Here is a 15,964-nt window from a genome sequence, read left to right as displayed (position 1 = left end):
GGCTGAAGTGATTTTGCTCAGACGTTTAAGGTGGTCTACTACAGCAGCATTACAATACTAAAAATTTTTTTACACGCAGAATCGCTAATTAAGAAACTATGTTGCGTGCAATTTGGCAGAAATATAAAGCAATAGGTCAGTTTTCGAATCACAATGTTAGAATCAGATTTGAAATGAAATTTACTTAAATATTATATTTTAAAAAAATTAGTTTGAAATACGTAATTTTAATGTGTAGTTTGGAAAGCCATCAATAGATGGCGCTACGAGTTAAAATTTAACATTGTAATCTTATTTCTGCAAAAATTCACGAAGTAATTGATTTTGATATCAGTTATAAATCATATTTTTTTTCTAAATAATATTTAGAAGCGTTTCATATATTCCTTTATACACAGTTTTCACTAAACATTGTCAGCTGTCAGCAGAATGACGTTTACGGCAACCCTATTGCATTGCTATTCCGCACTCGTTTTGTTTACATTTATTTGTACTGTGGTCAGTTTGCAAAAAATATGCGAAAATATCAAGGACGACCGAAAAAACATCCTGGTTTTAATAAAAGATCCAGAATTCAGCGTAAACGTCGAGCTCAAGAAAAAAATATGAAATTTAATTCCCGAGATGTGGAAGATTCCGAACAAGCGGATGTTTTCGAAAGGTGAGAAATAATTTATTCTTTATATCGACTACCCCGTGTTTATGATTTCGTAGTAAGTTAATTCCGAAGTAAAATATGCGTATTTTTTTTATTGAAGGTCAGAAATTATTGATACAACTGCATCTGTGTCAAAGGAGAATCATTGCCCGGATGATTTTTTTACAAAGTAAGTTTTTTTTTTTTTTTTTGTATGTGTGTGTATGAGGGGATGCTAATAATTGTTCAATTCTGTTATAATAATTTATTCCTCCATTCACACTAAATTGTTGGGAAATATTGAAAGGGTAAATTCCAATTCACAAGGAATTGCTGAAATAATTGAATCTTTTCAAAAGTATGAGGATGTTCTTGCGATCTAAATTGAATTCACCATCATTACATGTATTATTGGAAATTTTATAGTCATATGTTTGCTACGAAATGCTTTGTCAGTTACCTATGGTATATTTTAACAGGTGTATGCACATTTATTCATGTGCTCGCTGTTCAACTTGCTTTTTTTTATTATGTCATTTACTTGGATGTTAAAACTTTCTTTTAGCGTTGGAACATTTTATGATCATTTAGTAAAATTTATATATAAATATATATTATTGCTTGTTTATTTATGGTTCTGTGTATTTGTCATGTATGCATGTTGTGAAGTGTAGTTTTTGAAAAATATGTCACAAATGTTAAATTCCACCAAAAGCTGAATTGAATTGATATTGGGATGCAGGTAATTAGAAAATATCTGCTGTGTATTTTGAGCGTAAACCAAACTAGTGCCAAGAATGGGACCAATACGCTCAGGCTTGCTTAGCCTTTTTGCCATTGTCCAAATTGAATTATCTCCAGTATAAAGGGAGTGAATGCTTTCTCTGTATAACATTAAAATATCCGTCTGATCAAAAATCTACCAATAAGAAACTTTTCATATGTTATGTGACAGACTTTCTGCAAACAGAAGTCCTCAGCTCTGTTCTTGTACATGTTTTTTAATTGTGGTTCAGATGTGTACTTCTCAAAGGAATTCTTCTCATAGGAAGATTATCTGAACATTTAAAAACTATATTCTGCTTTTAGGGGCCTAATATTTTATGCCCCTAAAATTAATATTGAAATTTCTAAAATGTTGAAAAATATGTCATCTGGATTCTGTACAAAAAATATAATCCCCTTTTTCATTTCTGCATTTACAATTCCTGCATTTTCTTTATTCCTACATTTTTTAATTGGAAGGAATTTCATTCGCAGAGCCCTCTAATTTATTCTTACAAATCATGTAGTAATGTACCATTTTAGATAGATATAAATAACACATTTTGTAATTTTTCTAAACTGTGGTTATACAGCATGATATAATAGCTACACAGGGTATGGCGAAACAGTATACAGCAATATCTGTCGCACTGTCTGAGATGGGTGGTAGTCATACATAGCTTAATGCTTAAATTTGTTATGTGTTATTTATTTATTCATGTTTTTTTTTTTTTTTTTTTTTTTTTTTAATTATGTTATAGCAGTTTATTTCTTTCATTCTTAGGTCCGGAAGTTAAAAATTTGACTTTTCTACGCCAGAAGTTACAGCTAATGTTCCTAAGACAAACCAGGCTTTCCTGAGGTAAGTTGGTTTATTTTTAAAATAGATATTAGCTGTGCATGATATTACAGTTACTTAATTATGGTTAACTAATTATGTATTAATTTAGAAGTCAAGCAACCAAAATCAGCGTTATATTTTCAAATAGTGAATATTTCAAAATATGATGCTGATTTTTGTTGCTTGACTCTCAAATTAATACTTGGTCGGTGTGTTATTGTATCTTAATTAAACTAATTATGGTTCTTTTCTTCTCAGTTCTGATCTGGACATTTCAGTTATTGACTCTGACGTAGAAGGTAGAAATACAAGCTCTCTTTTGGGGTAAATATGTATTTCTCTATGCCAAAATTAAAATGTCATCATTTATGTTTTTCTTTTATGGTGTTACATTATGTTGTTTACATACTGATAGCTATTAAAACTGTTAAATATAATATTGTAGCTATCAAAAAGAGGGGGATGAATTTGATTTGTACCAAATTTGGACGTTTTGCATGAAAGAACTTGAAAATAAAAGATTTTTTTAAAAATATATTCATTGAAATCAGTGAAATTTTCAGTCGGGACACTGAAGCAAATGAAAATATTTTGGGGTTTGATTCTTTTGATGGGAGCCTCATCAATAAGCCTACTATCTTTTTTAAATATTGCTTCTTTTTCATTGTTTTCATGATGTTTTATGTTCCCTTCATGAAAGAGATTTTTAATAATTTAAATTTTGTTAATAAAATATAACAAAATGAAATCTGTGATTATGTGGCTGTTATTTTTTCCATATATATTTATTTGAGAAAAACCACAAATTTTATTATTTTACAGAATTTTTAAGAAAAATATAAGGATAAAATTTTTTAAATAATTCTGATTACTACCTTTGCTTTCCTCTCATAATGTGCCTCAAATTAGAGCAATTAGACAACAAATTTAAGTCGTGATCTTTTTTTTCCAAGTTTTTTTTTTAGGCTTAGGAGTATAAATTGCTTATCCCCACAAGACAGTGCATCTTCTTAGTATGCCATCCTAAGGCTCCGTTCACATGATGGTATAAATGTCATAGACGCATAATCATAAGGCACAAAATGTGGGAGTTCCATTCACACCTGCGAGAGAGGGTCTAAGCCATAGCCAATTAGAGAAGCTAAATTTGTGCATGCATGTATGTGTCTACAGCTTTCTCTCTCAATAGAACTGACTACAAAGCGTTGTTAGTTGGGAATTATGACATTTATACAATGGCTTGAATAGAGCCTTAGAAAGCCATTTGGTAACTGAGTTATCCACCATGAAAGAGTTATTCTTGCCCCTCTGAATTCAGTGTTTACTGGAACACGAACATTTTATACTCAGGTGTAGAGGCCCTTCATGTGAAACCTCCGGCACACAAAGTAGTGACTAATATTGCACGAGCAAATGACACTGCGAGCATGGAAGCAGCAGTTGTGAAGATGACTCATCTTCTTGTAGTAATATACTGGTAATCCAGTGTATTATTATTGTTAATTTATTTGCTATCTGTTGCCTAAATTTCCTAAACCTAATTGCGAATGGGCTGCCTGCATGGGCGTTTTCATGGTTTTCCCCGTGTATATGAGCCATTTCCCTTAGAAAGTCCTCCATGAAAGTATTCCTCCTCTTAGGAAGATCAAGTGCTTTGCTGTCATCAAATAAGCCAAATTTAAACCTAATTTGTAATATTTATATATATTAATTATATATATGTATATATATTGTATATATATATATTTTAGCTTGGAGTCTGAGCCTCTTCAGGAGAACCTTAATGATGAATTTCTGTGTCCTGATTCACCTTTAATTATCGAAAGGGAAGATCGACGAAAGGCAAATCCATTACCATCTGGCAGAACAATTTGCAATATGTCTTTTGTAATAGTGCAGGCTAGGACATTAGAGCAACATTCCCTAAATTGTAAATTTGGAGGATCATTTATTTTTAACAAAGTGATTCGACGTGGTCTTGTCACTACATATAACTATGTATGTGATAAAATTTTATGTGGGGAAATGGCAACAATTTGTTCTGATATGGAGAAAAGCAGCCTAAATCAGCTTGCAGTATTAGGTGCGTTATCTACTGGCAGTGGATTTTCACAAGAGGAGGAAAAGTTTAGCATCATGGAAATTCCGTATATGAGCAACTCGACCTTTGCTTCTTGTGAGCGAACTACTGGCAAAATAATACAGGGATGTGCACAGGAAACTATGTGTGCTGCTATAGAAGAGGAGAAAAGGCAGGCAGAACTTCGCAATGATAAAGATAATGATGGTTATCACTGTATAACTGTCATTGTTGATGGAGGTTGGTGTAAAAGAAGCTATGGGCATGGTTACAATGCTTCAAGTGGCATATCTGTTATTATAGGCATGGTCACCCAGAAAATTTTGTTTGTTGGAATTCGCAACAAAGTGTGCCTTATATGCAGTGCTATTGAAGATGGCAAGATGCCAAATAAAGTGCACCTTTGTTGGCGAAATTGGAATGGGCCTTCTACAGGTATGGAAAGCAGTGCCATTGTGGAAGGTCTGAATTATCTCCAGTGTGTTCACAAAATACGTTGTACTCGACTTGTTGGAGATGGAGATGCTAACACAATGGCCAAAGTGAAAGAAAGCGTTTCATATGGAGGACGGGTGATCAAAGTAGAATGTGCTAACCATGCTGTTCGAAGATATCGCAGAGCTCTTGAGAAACTTCAGCAAAATACTGCGCGCTTCCCCGGGGCTAAAGGAATTGCTGCCCGTAAATTGCTGAAAATTAAAATGCCACTGTTAGTCAGAGGTGCTAGAGTAGCTATAAAAGCTCATGCTTTACCTAGCCATTATCAGCACACACAAGAAGCTATTGATGCATTAGTATCTGACTTGAGAAATGGGCCACATCATATATTTGGCAAGCATGATGCTTGTAGTGCTTTTTGTGCAAAGAAAGGTGCAGAGTTGGACAGCACATACAATGAAATTTTTTCCTCGGGTATGTTGCAAGCTATTGAAGCAGAAGTGGGAAGAGTACTGATATCGTGTAGCAGTACTCTTATTTGGAATGCCACAAATAATCCTGCTGAAAGCTTCATGAGTCAACTGTGTAAAACATCTGGTGGAAAAAGAGTTGATTTTTCCAAAGCTGGTGGCATGAACAGGCGTGCGAGTATTGCTGTCATGGCCTATCAAAATCCAGCACAGCAGTGGCAAAAAAATGCACAAAAAGCTGTAACAGGAAGTAGCCCCAGGACTCCAACTTTGAAATTCTTAGCTTCCAGAAATAAGCGCCATGTAAAACGTCTTGAGAGACGTAGACTTTTTGACACTGAGAAGAAAAAGAGAAATATGAGGAAAGCAGGACATATTCAGCAAGGTGGGGATATTTCTTATGGTGATTTTCCTGAGAAACCAGACCTATCAGATGAAGCATATGAATTGGCAGCTAAAAATTTTTTTATATCAATTGAAGTTCCAAAAAAAGATTCTCTTGAGGCCGTAACACGTGGACAGTCATCATCTGAAAGATGGCGTCATGAAAGATCAAGAAGAATATCATCATCCTTTTTCAAAGATGTTGCTGATAGGCATCCAACAACACTCAGTGCTGCTTTAGTGAAACGTATCATATATAATGATAACGTTTCAACTAAAGCATTAAAGTATGGCTTGGCTAACGAAGCAGTAGCCTTAAATCAATACAAGGAAAAGCACATGGGAAAAAACATCAGACGTTGTGGCCTTTTTATTGATCCTAAATATCCCTTTCTTTGTACTTCGCCAGATGGATTGATAGACGAAGATGGATTACTTGAAATAAAATGTCCTTATACAGCCAGATTCTCAGCAGACTTGTCAGACTTTTTCAGCAAGCCTAATTCTGTTGGTCTTCGGATGGATGCTGATAATAATCTTTATTTACCGAAAAGCCACAAATATTATTTTCAAATTCAAGGGCAGTTAGCCATAACAGAGAGGAATTGGTGTGATTTATATATATGGTGCAGAGAAGATGCAATCACATTAAGAATACCCGAAGACAAAACTTTCTGGATCAGTTTAGTTCCAAAACTCGAAAAATTTTACGTGAATTGTATTCTTCCTGAGCTTGTTGATCCAAGAGCACCAAGAAAAATGTCTCTTAGAGAACCGAAGTATATTGTTGATGCTAGAGCACAGAATGAGAAACAAAAACAGGCCACTGCTTCTGTAAAACAAACACAAGAAAAAAGAGAAATTGAAATTTCAGAAGCAGATAAAATTATTTCATCTCCTAGAAAGAATGCAGGAGAGAAAAGAATCAGGAAACCAAAAATTATTTTTGATTTGTAATCAGTAACAAGCCAAGCCAGCACACCGTAACATTTTCTACGTCTGAATAAAAACTATGCCTGCAACAAAGCATTATGATTAAATCCATACCTAATTAGAATATTACCCCATTTCTCTAAAAAAAATATGTTCAAAAAGTCTCTGCTTTCAGTAATAGATACGTCTGATCAATTCTGCCATAATTCTGTAATCAATACTTGAAGCTAGAATCCCCTGTGCTGCACTGCCATTGCATCTCTTTTCTGAATGTTTCATCATCCACTTCTCATTCTAAATATTCCTGTGTGCTTTCATTTATAGCTGCTAACTTGTTGTGAACATTTTCTGCACCACATGTTATATTTTGCAGTGTAAATAATGCGTGCAATCATATATTTTGGTTTTAATCATCAGTAACTTTGGTAAAACTACATTTATGCAAAGAAGACTTCCATAAAGTCACAGTTTCTGTGAAAAAGAAAATAAGTTTGATGACCTCTGTCATAATTCAATAAATAATTTTTTAAAATAGCATCACCTGTGCTGCACTAACATTGGAAAAAATTAAAGTCATCTCTTTTCTGAATGTTTCCTCATGCACTTCTGTTTCTAAGTATTCTTGTGTGCTTTGATCCATAGCTGATAACTTGTTGAGAATATTTTCTGCACAACATGTTACACCTCTGAACTTAAATACTTGCGGTAAAGAAGTATTTTGGTTTGAATCATGTGTAACTCCAATATAAGTCCATTTCTCCAAGGAAAACCTCCACAAAGTCACTGCTCCTGATTCAGCTGGAAGGACATCCATACAATGATATTTGAGAAGAAGACATACAAAATTGAGTATTGTGGAAAGATGATTGCTTATATCTTGAACGTGGATGATCCACTTGTCTACAAAACTCATAACCATTCTAAAAAATAAGGACATCAAATTTCAGTGCATCCTGCTCTCACAAGAGAGAAAGGTGATCATTAGAAGCCTTCCCAGCTCCACATGTTAATGCTGCCTCATGTTGCATAATATAATAATACACACACTGGCCAATCAATAAGAAACCTTTCAGATTTTCATCTGAATGCATGCTAGGGATGAAATATCCAAATTTTTTCTATGATGTGGATTATACTTGGTTAAAATGCCAGTATAAGTAAGGTGTAAGAGTGCTTTTCATGATGAATGAAGTAAAATGGGGAAAAAAGGCGGCAGATCGTTCACCATTTGAAAAAGGGGCTTATTATTGGTGCACATTTAGTGGGGGCATCGATTTCGAATCCTTCTCTAAAAAATGTAACTGCAGTTCGAGCATAGTTTTCAAAGACAGTGATCGGCGGTATCTCCGATGAATTTACGGCAGAACACGGATTCAACTATCACAAATCGTCAACCAAGGCTCTTCCCAACAAATTTCAGCTAGAACTATGCGCAGCGAATTGCAGAGGGATAGGAATGCATAGTTTTGGTGCCTGTAAGAAAATCACTCAGTTCTGCCGACATGCAAGACTTCATTTTCAGTGGTGTCGAGAAAAGACACTGGACATCTGAGGATTGGAAATGGGTAATGTGGTGGGATATTACATTATGTATTACATATTAAACATAAGTTATGGGTTACCTCATAACTACAGAAGGTTCCTGTTCGCTGCCAGAAAAGGTTGAAGTAATCTGCAATGTAAATTACCGACAATACATGAGCTTTGTTCATTTATGGGCATGATAAAATTTTATTGATGCTTTTTGAAAAATGCTGCAGAAACTCAAGGAGTCATACACGAAATGTTAAAGGGTGATAAAAAAAGATCATTGTAAAGTTCCATGCACAGATGAAGGTGTTTAGTGTATTTAATTATGGCAAAGCACACTAGGGCTATCTGCCTAAGAGAAGGGATGCCTTCGTGGAGGACTTTCTAAGGGAAACTGGCTCATATACACGTTACACATGGGGAAAACCACGAAAACGCCCATGCAGCCAGTACGTTCGCGGGATTCGAACCTCGGACCGAACTACCAGTGTTCAGCGATTTTACCGCTCTGCCGCTGGTAGGCCTGCACAGATGAAGGAATTCACCAGTTTGAGAAGTGCAAATCTGATTTAGTCAATGGTGCCCTTTTGTGTTTCCCAATGGATTACCCTTTGTGTGCAGATACATCAGACTTTCCTATAGGATCAGTATTGCAGCAATTGGAAGAACAAGAACAAGACTGAAAACCTATTGTGTTCTACTCTAAAACATTAAATAATGCACAGAAGGTTTATAGTACCTATGACAGAGAATTCTTAGGAATATATCTTTCTGTCAAGCATTTTAAACATGTATCGGAAGGACGCAAATTCATCATACTTACTGATCACAAGCCACTGTCATATGCATAGAAGCAAAAGAATGGGAAGGCATAACCCAGACAACAACACCAACTTCAGTATATATCGGAATTTTCAACTGATATTCAGCATATTGATGCCAAAGAAAATTTAGTTGCAGTTGAAGTAGTCTCAGTTACTGGCTATGAAGCAGTAGCAGATGCTCAAGAATATAATGAAGAATTGCAACATTTAATGACAGGTAGTGCTTCACTGAAATTTAAATCATCTACATTAGCATTTTGGAAAACATTAAGATGTGACAGCTCAACAACCAGTATCAGGCCTTTTATTTCAAAGCAATTTAGACAACAAATGTTTCATCAAATTCATAATTTTGCTCCTCTGGTATCAGGACAACTGTCAACGAGATGACTGAAAAATTTATCTTTCCAAATATAAAGAAAGAAATTCACGAATAGACTTAAAGTCCTGTTAATTGTCAAAGGAGCAAAGTCAACAGGCATACAAAATCTAAAATAGCCGAGTTCCAAGCACCTCATGCTAGATTAAGTATTGTGCAAGTTGACCTGATTGGGCCATTACCACCATCTGCTGGTAGGACGTATTATCTGACATTTATTGACCATTTTTCCTGTTAGGGAGAAGTAGTTTCTTTACCAGATATCACAAGAGAAATGGTTGTCAAAGCATTTTACAATCATTGGATTAGCAGATTTGTTGTGCCTAGTTCCATAATCTCAGATCAAGGAAGACAGTTTGAGTCGCAGCCTTTCAAGAGCCTTGCAAAAGTATGTGGTGCTAAAGTTTTACATTCCACTCCATACCACCCACATTGCAGTGGGAAAATTGAGCAGTTTCTCAGAACTTAAAAAAATGCAATAAAGGCTCACAGCAACATCAGATGGACAGAAATCCTTCTAGGATTCAGAGTTGCAATATGTCCTGATACTAATCACTCTGTAGCTCAAATGGTATATTTTATGCAAATAAGGTTACCATGTGAGTTTTTCGACTACCTACCACTAAAACTAAACCTGAACCATTTGTAACAAATTTACTGTCTTTTATGGATCAGCACCAGTTTATCAACTGCTAACAAACATAAAATATTTATGCATAAAGACTTGAGATCATGTTCTCATGTGTTTGTGAGAACTGATCGTGTGAAAAAGGCACTTGAATTTGCTTATTGAGGGACCATTTTTTTGTGGTGAAAAAATATGATAAATATTTCCGAGTCTTAATTAAGGACAGACAAGTTAACATTTCATTGACAGACTGAAACCAGCTTATTTGTTACTTTCGAACAAATTACTAGAAACAGTGACTAAAAATAAAAAACCATTTCACATTTCATGTACCCAAAATTCTGATATTGTACCTAACGTCAAATCTATTATTCTAGATGGTATGGAAATCAGAAAATGTGTTGGATTTAAGGACTAATGTTTTGTATATTTTGCTATACTTCATCATCTTCTAAATATTAGTAAATATATATCTGCATTAGTGATAATCAGCTGTGAGCACATAGTGCACCATCTGCAACTCATTTGGGTATAAACTATGCTAGTGATTATAATGTCCTTGCTTTTTCCCATATGCCATATGTTGCATGAAATTTTGTTATATGAATCTAGCTTCCTGTGAGGAATTTCTGTGATCTTTCTAGTATGTATGGTCAAGAATTAGGCTTGTGATATACTGTCATGATTTTGCCCACATGTTCCCTGAATATACTACCATTTCCTTAGGAAGACTTCCAAGAAGAATACTGTTGTGAGTTCTAAGCCTAACTATGGTTTGGAACTGTTTATAATGAATTATTGGGATTCTGCACATGTAATGTGGATGCAATTCTATTTCCATTTAGAAGATTTTCTGCAAAGGCAATGCTTTAGCTGTGAGATAATTCTGTTTTGGAAATAAAACTGATATTTATTTAGATTTGTGGTATTTATAAGGCAGTTTATCAATAGCAGGTAGCATCTTGCCTCTTTGCTTTGATCAGGGCCTGTGCAGCCAGTGGTAGTCAAAATTTTATAATTTAGCAGAGGGCACTGAGCAGCAAAATTTAGAGGCAAAAAAATGTTCAGAACTTACGAAGACATCAGCCAGCAGAATTTAGGATATGCAGAGATTGCACTGAGTGGCAATAGTGCCATATGTTACATTTGCTATCTGCATTATTAATTTGTGAAACAATTTCAGCTGCTTGAAAATGCATTTTTCTGTTAGAAATTTGTATTTCTTGCAATTTCTTTTTTTTGGGGGGGGGGGTCGAGAATATGGTGTTAAAAATATTTTATCATTTTCTTTTTTTTTTCTTTTCAGGTGAAAATTTTGTGCATGATTTGGCTTTCATTGAGACGTCTCTGGGTCAGGAGTTACTAAGGAAGAGAAACTTACATGCAGGTTGAAGCATGCAGTGTCAAATGTATAAGGAATATAAAAGATGCTGTATATTAGTATAAGTTTGAATAACCATAATAAAAAAATTTCTTGAAAATTGTGTTTTTTCTGCGAGTTATTAAAATTGGAAATAATTAATTACAATATTTATGAAAATTTTCGAAAATAAAAATACAAGTAGTATTTAAAAAGTACTGCAAAACTCATTTTTAAGTAGAAAAATTATTCTCAGATGAAATTCTTTATGCAAAAGGATTCGATTATGCAAAAGGACTTTTTTAGTATTTGAAAGGTTCATTTGAACCCAACAACTGAAACTAACGTATCCCCAGTTTATTGATACCAACCATTTTGTTGGTATCAATGAACCCACTACTTTCTAAAAGCATTTCTGTCAATTACTAAGGGCTAATGAACAAGTGTTGAATTCTCAAGATGAATGTTGCCGAAACAGAAAAAAGTGTACTTCAGAACATTCTGCAGTAGCTCAAACAAAGTCACGGACCTCATCTATATTGTAGTCAGAGAGAAATTATTCCCCTTCCTTTTCTTTCAAAAGCTGAGTTTCCAAACGCACAACGGGAGGCCGTTGCTAAAAGCTGTGGAACCAGTTTTATAGCTATTTTTAGCAACTTGTGAGCTGTTTTTCAGATAACACAGTAAATCTCGGGGAGGGGGAATTTGAAATCATGATCACTGCCGGTACGGCAGAATTTACGTACAGCAAAATTGTAAAATTCAGCGAAGCATCAAGCAATAAAATTTTAGAATTTTGTGGGAAGGGCACTTGACAACAGAATTTATTGCGTACAAAGTCAGCAAAATGCATAGCGCCGTACCTGATTCATGATACAGCAGTATTCATTACCAATAGCAAACTTGTTTGAGGATAAGTTCGAAAAAATGTTTTCTAGTTGTTACCTAAAATCGGTAAACAATAATCTTTGAAAGATTATTCGATTATATCGTTACTAATATGGTAAAAATTTGAAAAGCAATCAGAAGCCGTATCTCTAGGGTCTTCAAGTCACGATTTGTTTTTATTTGTTCGAATATGATATTTATATCTCTCTTCCTACAAGTATGTATCTTCGTACGTATAAAGTATCAAAAATAATAAAAGTAATTAATAAATTTTCTCTAGTTGCCCTGAAAACTACATCTGAATATAAAGATAAGAAAGACATCAGTAAATTGCTGTTGTTATTTGCTGATCATAATGGTAATCAACCGAACATGATCACATATACCGTCTTCAAAACTTTGATTTTTATCAAGCTTCATATAAATACTAGGTTTTTGTTAGTCACGTAATTTGACATCCTAAATTTAAGATGACAGATGAAATAATGACTAGTTCTGAATTAGCTCACTCAGGAAGTAAAATTTTCTCCTTCCCGTCAATATAGCATATTTATAGCTCCCAATGATGGCGATCACTAACTAAATATGTTATGGATTAGAACCCTATTGCACTCCATAAGTTTTTCTTTATTCGCTTTATGTGCATGCATGCATGCTTGGTTGTGGAAGAAATTAAAAAGCACCCCCCCCTTTTTTTTTTTTTTACTTAGGTTATTCGAATGTATACGCCAGACATTTATTTGTTGAACTGTAGTTATAATTTGGAACGTGGTGCTAGAGCCGTTGGAGCCGAACCGAACGTCAGTTTGTTTAGAATTATAGAGTTTGATTACGCCAAAGCAGGTGAATTTGGAAAACACCAAAATCGGTCATGCATCCAACTCGTTATCGAGGCTTGAACTCCGGATGAACTACCAGTGTTCGGCGGCTCGCTTGCTAGAACTGCGTTAGGCTCTTTGAATGTAGCAAAGCCACGAGGGTTACCTTCTTAAGATGGCAGGCCTTCGTGGAGTCATTTTCTGAAGGCTTAGATTAGGTTATTATGGCAAAGCACAGTAGGATGCCTTCATGTTGAACTTTCTTAGAGAAATTGACAACCCATACACGTTACACATACAGAAAATTATGAAAACGTCCATGCAGCCGGCCCGTTAGCCTTTATTCGAATCCAGGTCGAAACTACCAGTGTTCAGCGATTTAATTCCTCTACCGCGGGAGGGCCTAATTGCTGAAGGGAACTGGCTTGTATTCATGTTACACACGGTGAAAACAAACAATGCAACCAGCTGATTCGTCTGGCATCGAACCCAAACCAGTTCGAACTTCCAGTATTCAGTAGTTTTAACCACTCGGCCATAGCAAAAATCCCTAATAGTGGCCCTGGTTACTAGTAGGATTGTAAGTATATTGGTAATCATCCAATCTACAGCAAGGAAATTTCGGAGCTTAATTGTAAAGTCAAATGCGACACTCCGATAAACGTGGTATATGTTCTGTAATATCTTTGCGTGTTATATACATAGTTTTTTTTTTTTTTCTTTCAAAGTTAGACAAGTTTACACAAACAATATAGGTCGAAAAGGGAGCTGGTCTGCGCCCGGTGAGCCTGTCGGCAGCGTCGCAAAGCGTAATTTGACTAACGAAAAGATCATGCTTTGGATCTGGTGATCTGGATAGTCACTTGTGTTGAAAAATAAATTTATTTCAACAACATAGGCCAAAAATTTAGTTGATCTGCGCCCGTGAGTCCGTCGGCAGCATCGTAAAGCGTAATTTGACTAACAAAAAGATCATTCTTTTGTATTTGGTGGGATTGCCGTGGTATTAATCACAAATAGTATATGGAAAAAGGTAAAACCCTTGACAGTAAAGGATACAACGAGATGCTAGTGCATGTTGACGCTGCTATCAAGGAAAAGAGTCGAATTGAGTTCCGGCGCAGAAAGGTAACGTTCCATCAAGATAATACCATACGTGTCTGCATTCACCGGCTAGCCTCTGTACGGACTCGAAAGGGATCTTTCACCACATCCACCATATAACCCCGACATCGCACGTTCGGACTTTCAGCTACATCTTGCTGGTCCTATCTTCACTTCTGCACAAGACGTCCGAAATGAGGTTGACCTGTGTTTGGACTCGGGCCACCAAGTTTCCGAGCCGAAGGTTTTGAAAAACTACCAAAAAATTGGCAGAAAAGCATAGATTTTTGGTAGTGATTACTATCCGCACTAAAGGTACTGACTGCTTTTTTTTCATAACTTTATGAAGAACGTTCGTGCTTAAAATTTTCGTTACAACCATTAAATTCTGTAATTTATGAATTCCTTCCCACTTCTCATGTATTTATCAACTGTTCTTTATGAACCTGATATTCCTACAATTATCAGCTGTACTTTATAAATCTGATATGTAGAAACGCAATTTGATTTTATGCATTTCAGTATCAAGTGAAATCTTTAAACTAATCGTTCATTATAACACTTTATGTTGTTTTCATTCAAAGCTGAACTCAGATAATGTGCCGAGGTTGAACTACCAGTAATAGGCGACTTTAGCGCTCGCCCGCTAGAATTTAGAGAGGAACTGAGTGCTAGAATTGGGTTAGGCTCTTTGAATATAGCAAAGCCACGAGGTGGCAGATAACAGATGCTTTCGTGGAGGAAGTTTCTGAAGGCTTAGTTTAGTTTATAGCAAAGCTCCCCATACACGTTACACACGGGGAAGATTATGAAAACGCCCATGTAGCCAGCCCGTTCGCCTTGATTCGAACCCAGGTCGGAACTACCAGTGTTCAGCGATTTAACCGCTCGGCCGCGGGTGAGCCTAATTGCTGAAGGAAACTGGGTCGTATTCATGTTGCACAACAGGAAAACAAACCATGCAGCCAGCTGGTTCGCCTGGGATCGAACCGAAACCAGGTCGAACTTCCAGTAATCAATATTCTTAACCACTCAGCCACTGGCGGCGCGTGGCAGAAGTAAGAGCCACAGATATTGTAGTGAGCAGCAAAAACCTCTAATACTGGCTCTGGTTACTAGTAGAATTATATATTGGTAATAATCCAATCTACAGCAATGAAATTTCGGAGCATAATTGTGAAGTTAAATACGACACTCCGATAAACGTGATAAAGATGAAAAATTTTTTAAAAAAGGAAACTTACTATGCAAATACATGTATTCATTAGTAAACATTTTATAAAATTTATTCTTAATTTAGCGTTTATGAATTCTCAGAGAATTATCTCATCGAATTATTTTTTTCTCCTCTGGTAATCCAATATAATTGATTAAATTTATGTGCTGTTAATATCTTTGCCTGTTATGTACATAGTTTTTTTTTTTTTTTTTTTTTTCCGTTCAAAGTTAGATAAAACTGAACGTACGTTATACTGAAATTACTTTGTCTAGAAAGTAAGCGCTTGAGTAGAAACAGATGTTGGGTTTTATTTTTAGAAGACATGAGATCGCTTTCTGTAAAGTAATGTTATAAAATTTTGAATTTGAAATAATCGTACTTCGTTTTTAGTAGCGCAGAATGATAAAGATTTAATGAGAATATAGCAAAGCATCTTTTTAGAGACGCTGTTATAATTTTGCTATTTTATTTTTTTATGGTAGGTCAAGGAAAAAGGCAGGCTGCTAAATACGGTAACAGCACATTACTCTGTTTCATATATAGCGAATCCGCTCTGAAATGAGGCACGAAGCGGTAAAGTAGCTGAACACCAGTATTTCGTTCCGAGTTTCGAATCCCGCGAAGGGACTGGTTGCGCTTTCGTGGTTTTACCCTGTGTAACGTGTC

General features: G+C 35.5%; 1 long non-coding RNA gene across 1 annotated transcript; it reads left to right on the top strand.

Moving 5' to 3' along the window:
* The first annotated feature begins 12 nt into the window (after positions 1-12).
* LOC146998674 (uncharacterized) lies at positions 13-11,390 on the top strand. Its single transcript, XR_015039673.1, has 5 exons — positions 13-661; positions 759-827; positions 2,187-2,264; positions 2,502-2,567; positions 11,216-11,390. It is a non-coding gene; the product is annotated as an uncharacterized LOC146998674 (long non-coding RNA).
* Positions 11,391-15,964: the final 4,574 nt, after the last annotated feature.

This window comes from Stegodyphus dumicola, chromosome 2, assembly GCF_044657685.1.
Source record: "Stegodyphus dumicola isolate Sdum_Otavi_A_Nest chromosome 2, ASM4465768v1".
Classification (NCBI taxonomy): domain Eukaryota; kingdom Metazoa; phylum Arthropoda; class Arachnida; order Araneae; family Eresidae; genus Stegodyphus; species Stegodyphus dumicola.
The sequence above is the reverse complement of the archived record's forward strand: the minus strand, read 5'-3'. Positions and strand labels throughout refer to the sequence as shown.